Genomic DNA, 7980 nt, shown 5'->3' with positions numbered 1-7980 from the left:
ATTGAAATGATAGTAATAATTTAGAACTAGAGGTAAACTTAATTATTTAAAATGTACATTGTTTACATTTAGCTTTATTACATATCGATGTAAACATTGTAACAACAAGAACGGCAACTTATATATCACACAGAGCGATAGTTTTTCATTTGATAACCTCCCTCAGTAGTGTCTATGCTGCAGTTTCAACCATCAGTAAAGATAATGGTTAAGCGCATGTACATGTGTCCTAGTCTACTAGGCTGCACTATTCCAATGATAGTCATTAAGAACTAGACTTAAAAGTCGATTCGCAGAATTTTGTTAAACATTATTAAACTCTTCAAAAATCAATCAATCAATCAAAAAACGTAGTTTACTGTTCCACATGCATGCAACATGGATTAAAATATCGTAAATAATACTCTTTTTAATTTGACAAACAAATGCCCTGTTGGCCGGTATCTAATAAGCAGGTGTGACCTCAGACTAAACCACCCTGGATGTCAGTAAGTCCCTCGCCCTGCCTTTAATAACAAGTCTGAATCTAAAAGTTTACAACGGAAATAAATGATTACCTTCAAATGAAGGCTGTGCTTGTTCTGTAAAGATTTTATTGTATCCCCTTATATATTTATTACTTGCGAATAATTCACCTTTACCTGTCCCATAATTTGTTCAACTGTTGGGGCCCCTTACGTAGTCTGTCGACCGTCTTTCTCCATTCCTCTCGGTCTTGTTCTTTGCATTGAATCTCTTTCAAAAACAGGCCCGTCCCTTCTTTGACATTGTCTTCCCAACGCTTTCTCTGTCTGCCTCTTCTTCTTTTTCCTGGTACTGTTCCTTGAGAATGGGCCTTTACGAACCCCGAGGACCTTATGATATGGCTAAGCTAATAACTATTGGAAGTAACCAGGAGATTTATTTTTTAATAATTGCACAGATCAGCGTTTACTGTTTGATAGGTCAAGAAAAAGTACAAGTGCTGGTTGGTGAACGTATGGTTAACGAGCAAGGTGTCACGTGGCCAGCACAATGTCCAACCAAGGTGTCACGTGGCCAGCACAATGTCCAACCAAGGTGTCATGTGGCCAGCACAATGACCAACCAAGGTGTCATGTGGCCAGCACAATGACCAACAGAGCTGTCATGTGGCCAGCACAATGACCAACCAAGCTATAATGTGGCCAGCACAATGACCAACCAAGGTGTCATGTGGCCAGCACAATGACCAACCAAGCTGTCATGTGGCCAGCACAATGACCAACCAAGGTGTCATGTGGCCAGTACAATGACCAACCAAAGTGTCACGTGGCCAGCACAATGAAAAACCAAGGTGTCATGTGGCCAGCACAATGTCCAACCAAGGTGTCATGTGGCCAGTACAATGACCAACCAAAGTGTCACGTGGCCAGCACAATGACCAACCAAGGTGTAATGTGGCCAGCACAATGTCCAACCAAGTTGTCATGTGGCCAGCAAAATGAGCAACCAAGGTGTCATGTGGCCAGCACAATGACCAACCAAGGTGTCATGTGGCCAGCACAATGTCCAACCAAGGTGTCATGTGGCCAGCACAATGATAAAACAGAGTTGTCATGTGGCCAGCACAATGACCAACCAAGGTGTCATGTGGCCAGCACAATGACCAACCAAGGTGTCATGTGGCCAGCACAATGACCAACCAAGGTGTCATGTGGCCAGCACAATGTCCAACCAAGGTGTCACGTGGCCAGCACAATGACCTAACAAGGTGTCATGTGGCCAGCACAATGTCCAACCAAGGTGTCATGTGGCCAGTACAATGACCAACCAAAGTGTCACGTGGCCAGCACAATGACCAACCAAGGTGTAATGTGGCCAGCACAATGTCCAACCAAGTTGTCATGTGGCCAGCACAATGACCAACCAAGGTGTCATGTGGCCAGCACAATGACCAACCAAGGTGTCATGTGGCCAGCACAATGTCCAACCAAGGTGTCATGTGGCCAGCACAATGATAAAACAGAGTTGTCATGTGGCCAGCACAATGACCAACCAAGGTGTCATGTGGCCAGTACAATGACCAACCAAAGTGTCACGTGGTCAGCACAATGACCAACCAAGGTGTCATGTGGCCAGCACAATGACCAACCAAGCTGTCATGTGGCCAGCACAATGACCAACCAAGGTGTCATGTGGCCAGCACAATGTCCAACCAAGGTGTCACGTGGCCAGCACAATGACCTACCAAGGTGTCATTTGGCCAGCACAATGACCAACCAAGGTGTCATGTGGCCAGCACAATGACCAACCAAGGTGTCACGTGGCCAGCACAATGACCAACCAAGGTGTCATGTGGCCAGCACAATGTCCAACCAAGGTGTCATGTGGCTAGCACAATGATAAAACAGAGTTGTCATGTGGCCAGCACAATGACCAACCAAGGTGTCATGTGGCCAGCACAATGACCAACCAAGGTGTCATGTGGCCAGCACAATGACCAACCAAGGTGTCATGTGGCCAGCACAATGACCAACCAAGGTGTCATGTGGCCAGTACAATGACCAACCAAAGTGTCACGTGGTCAGCACAATGACCAACCAAGGTGTCATGTGGCCAGCACAATGACCAACCAAGCTGTCATGTGGCCAGCACAATGACCAACCAAGGTGTCATGTGGCCAGTACAATGACCAACCAAAGTGTCACGTGGTCAGCACAATGACCAACCAAGGTGTCATGTGGCCAGCACAATGACCAACCAAGGTGTCATGTGGCCAGCACAATGACCAACCAAGCTGTCATGTGGCCAGCACAATGACCAACCAAGGTGTCATGTGGCCAGTACAATGACCAACCAAAGTGTCACGTGGCCAGCACAATGACCAACCAAGGTGTAATGTGGCCAGCACAATGTCCAACCAAGTTGTCATGTGGCCAGCACAATGACCAACCAAGGTGTCACGTGGCCAGCACAATGACCAACCAAGGTGTCATGTGGCCAGCACAATGTCCAACCAAGGTGTCATGTGGCTAGCACAATGATAAAACAGAGTTGTCATGTGGCCAGCACAATGACCAACCAAGGTGTCATGTGGCCAGCACAATGACCAACCAAGGTGTCATGTGGCCAGCACAATGACCAACCAAGGTGTCATGTGGCCAGCACAATGACCAACCAAGGTGTCATGTGGCCAGCACAATGACCAACCAAGGTGTCATGTGGCCAGCACAATGACCAACCAAGGTGTCATGTGGCCAGTACAATGACCAACCAAAGTGTCACGTGGTCAGCACAATGACCAACCAAGGTGTCATGTGGCCAGCACAATGACCAACCAAGCTGTCATGTGGCCAGCACAATGACCAACCAAGGTGTCATGTGGCCAGTACAATGACTAACCAAAGTGTCACGTGGTCAGCACAATGACCAACCAAGGTGTCATGTGGCCAGCACAATGACCAACCAAGGTGTCATGTGGCCAGCACAATGTCCAACCAAGGTCTCATGTGGCCAGCACAATGTCCAACCAAGGTGTCATGTGGCCAGCACAATGACCAACCAAGGTGTCATGTGGCCAGCACAATGACCAACCAAGGTGTCATGTGGCCAGTACAATGACCAACCAAGGTGTCATGCGGCCAGCACAATGTCCAACCAAGGTGTCATGTGGCCAGCACAATGACCAACCGCCTTTACTTTTTTCCAACTTAAGTCAGGACCCATTAGAGTTGGGTGAACTCAGGGACGCCCTAAAATTTCCGAAATTCAAAATCCCAGTCTTCACCGAGATTCGAACCCATGACCCCAGGTTGGAAGCCAAGCGCTTAACCACTTAACGACCGCACCCTCGGGATAAATAAGAGTTGGATAAAAATGCTCCTTTTTAAAAATCCCTTAACCCTTAAAAAGCGTGTGGTAGTTTAGCCTCTAAAGATCAAAATTGTTATTCCATTTTGTATGAACTCAGAGTAAAACAGCTCTGCACTTTAGGAAATCGTTCTTACACAAAGTTACTAGTTTCATATTGGAGGAATAGCTGTTTTTTAATCGTTTTATTTTAGTTTACTAGTTTCAACAGAAATTATAAAAAAAAACAAAAAAAACATCCTCTCCATATATATTAATAAGGGAAAAAAATGTCAACTTAAGTCTTGTCACTATTTTAGATTTAATCTTAATAATCTTTTTTTTTTTTTACTACTAGATTACTACACAATTAAAAACAAATATTTTCACCTCATAATTTTCGGGCATTTTTAGAACTAAAAGAACATTACGTATGATTATTTCTGTATTTGAATTTGAATGAAGCGTTGACGACTATCCTGGAAATCATCCTCAATGACTGAACAGATTATACAAACAAATCTATTTGGTTAGAGACCTTTAATAGGATTATATTAATAGGGGTGTTTTGTTGTTTTAGCCACTTGAGGTCTCCAATGAATACTTTGTGACAGGAAATGTTTTTTCATATAGTTTAAAATCTGTTATTCCTCGACTATTTCTGGATTTCTCAAGGGTCTGTTTCAAAATGGCTTCCTTAGAGGAGAAAGTTGTGTGCTGTGGTTTTGTTTCTGTAAGGACATGGCAATGTGTTTAGATAAGCGATTAGTTATGTGACCAGGCCAAGAAGAGACCGGTGCGGAAGAGAACTGGACAATTAGTTGACATTTATTGAAGGCTGGACAATTAGTTGACATTTATTGAAGGCTGGACAATTAGTTGACATTTATTGAAGGCTGGGCAATTAGTTGACATTTATTGAAGGCTGGACAATTAGTTGACATTTATTGAAGGCTGGGCAATTAGTTGACATTTATTGAAGGCTGGGCAATTAGTTGACATTTATTGAATGCTGGGCAATTAGTTGACATTTATTGAAGGCTGGGCAATTAGTTGACATTTATTGAAGGCTGGGCAATTAATGATAGTTAGGAAACTCGTGGTGTGTGCAAAATATTTTTCTTTGTACTTTAATTATGTGGTCATTTTTTTTTTCGTCGCTCTTACACTGCCTTGGAAAAGTTCGTTTAGCGTGAGACTGTCTTAAATGATAGTTTCCCGTCTTTAAGAAGTGTGACTTGTTATGAGTAAAAAGTGACATGTCTTTAAGAAATGTGAGCTAACCTAAAAATGACTTCTTTTTTTTGAAGAAGCATTTGAAAGGTTCTTCTTCTTCTTCTTTAAGCCAGCTTTTTGCAGATTGTGCCAAGGAAAAATAATGCTGTTCTTTTCAGTTGTTCAACACTGTCATACAGAGTGTCGGTTATTGAACGGTACAAAGTCTTAAAGCAAGTTGAGCTGTCTTAAATAAAAATGAGATAACTAAAGAGTTGGCTGTCTTGAAAAGCAGAATTACGAAAATAATACTTTAAAGCAAAATTGTTAATCTTTGTTCTCTCTGCGTGTCTCTCTCTCTCTCTCTCTCTCTCTCTCTCTCTCTCTGTCTTTTTATCTTTCTATTCATTCCTCATTCCTCTCCTTTTTTTTAAATCTTTCTCTCACTTTCAATCATCACCTCAATGCCTTTTTTTTCTTTTTCTTCTTTCTCTCTCTCTGTATTTCAATTTCTCTCAAGATTTCTTTGACTTTGGTAGACTGTTATCTACCTTTCTACCTTCCTACAGATTTTTCTACCTCCATGTTTTCTATATACCTTTTTTAGGCACTAATCAAGAAAGTCTAGAAGCCAAACTTCTTCACTTCCCTTATAATGGACAGTATTATACTCGCCTTTGTTGGCAGTCAAGAGAAAGTCAAAGTCCTCTGGTTACATCGAAAAACAAATGTGTGTAGACAATAGACAAGAAGTAATCTAAGACTATTCACTTTTTTGGTCTGAGATTAACATTTTCTTTACTTGGGATTTCTGGGTTTAAATTAAGAAACAGAAATTAGTTCCTTTTTTTTTTCCCCACTTCTTTCAAACTTTATTTTTTAACAATGTCATATGAGTGCTCTGAATCAAATACCGAATTTCTTACTTAAAAACAAAGAGGGGCGCTTTGACCAGGCTTTATAATCCCAGGCCACCCTCTAGCTCGCACTTCACATCAGTTTGTAATATTTTTTTGTTTTTGTTTGATTCTAGTTCGTATCAACAAGCATCCTTAAACTAATCAGAAGCCTCTTGAAGACTGAGCGTTAAAATCTAAGAGATGAAGTCCGTTAACTCTCTCACTGCGTGGGACCTCGCTACGAGGCGCTTACAGAAGTCCGCATTTAGATTCTCACGTTGGTTCTTTGAAACCCATCAAGGGCTGCGAGAGTTAACTTCATTACCCCATTGTTGTGTCTAATAAGCTGTTCTTCACAACTGTGCTAGTTTACCGCTGTCTGGTGTAGGGGCAAGGGGTGTAGCCAGATGAAAGGTAGAAGATATTTTCTAGATGTGAAAAGTTCTAGTTTATGCGGCGCTTTTATTTCAAAGAAATTCAACTACTAATACCTTAAGAAAAGAGAAATAAAAAAGGTTTTGCATATATGAATATGTACTTCCTTTGCCATTGAAACCTCCTTCACCATATAAAAGGTCAGATTCGCCACTGGGAGATAGTGGGGGGGGGGGGGGGAGGAGGAGGGAAGTAATTGCACAGATCAGCGTCTACTATTTGATATCTCAAGAAAGAGTACAAGTGCTGGATGGTGAAAGTATGGTTGGTTAGTTTCACATTAACAGTGACCAAGCACTGCTAAGGATTGATCAGTTCCCGTCTTGTGTTCACCTCGAAGTCTTTGACCACTCGATGGCCAGTCTATGAGTACAATAGATTCGTGGGATTTCCTTTTGCCCCCCTACAATACACACATCTGAGTCTAGAGATTTCTGTCTTTTGTGACTGCAGGCCTATTACATTGAATCATACTACCGTCTCCATTTCGTGCTCTGACATCTAAGTAATAGGTTTTGTTTACTGACATATTTAAACTATTTTTATTGTGTCTCCCCCTCTTTCTTTAAACAATTCTGGATCCGCCCTTAGGATTTATGTTAATGCTAAACTGCGTTTTTTGTGTGTCTGTGTGTGTATATTTGCAAATGATTATTTTGATTAAACTAAGGGCTACTACTCGATCTAATGAAAAGACGCTAAGCAATTTTCCCATCCAGGAGTTATGTTTCTTTGTTGGAAATTTGATATTAATGAACCAGCAGGCTTTGTACTTAAACAGAAAAGAAAATAAGCCTCTTAGACTATAGCGTAGTCAGTAGTGGGATTGGTTATAAGTTGGTGGGCCTATGTGATAGTTAGTATGTTTGTGTGGGTTTTTTAACTGAATCGCAGCTAATAGGGAACTTTACTAGTAAGTCAATGCTCAGAACCTTTAGGACATTGAGTTAGTAAAGTAAGACTGTCTAAAGCAAAGGGAGATGGGGAATTGTTGCTATCAGAGTCAGGCTTATATTGGGGAATCAGATCTCAGTGATGGGAAGAAAATCCCCAATGCCATCACAAGATCAGGGGCGTTATTGGAAGAAGACAACAGGGAGTTATCTCAAAGCGTTTCAATTGCTCGTACATTTTAACATGGTAGCGATTCTTCATTGAAAGCAGTTATTGTGTTTGCGTTGTCTATCTGTGACAGCCATAACTTAAAAGCGAAAAAACGCTATTAAAATCCAGATTTCAGTTGAACGTGCTGGTAATTGATGTGATTGAACTACAGCCATGTGCATTCCTAAAGAAAACGTAATGACCCAAGCTTGCATCTTACGCTCATTGGTCTCTGGCCTAGGAAATGGTCAAGTCACGTCCTGACACAGAAAATGAGATAAATAATTGAGCTCAGTTGTAGTCAAACGGAAAGATGTGAGATAGTGGTCAAACAGAGCATTGCAGAAATGTGAGGTAGTGGCCAAACAGAGCATTGCAGGAAATGTCAGATAGTGGTCAAACAGAGCATTGCAGGAAATGTGAGATAGTGGTCAAACAGAGCATTGCAGGAAATGTGAGATAGTGGTCAAACAGAGCATTGCAGGAAATGTGAGATAGTGGCCAAACAGAGCATTAC

The sequence above is a fragment of the Biomphalaria glabrata genome, chromosome 17 (assembly GCF_947242115.1).
Source record: "Biomphalaria glabrata chromosome 17, xgBioGlab47.1, whole genome shotgun sequence".
NCBI classification, from domain to species: Eukaryota; Metazoa; Mollusca; class Gastropoda; family Planorbidae; genus Biomphalaria; species Biomphalaria glabrata.
Note: the sequence above shows the minus strand (reverse complement) of the source record.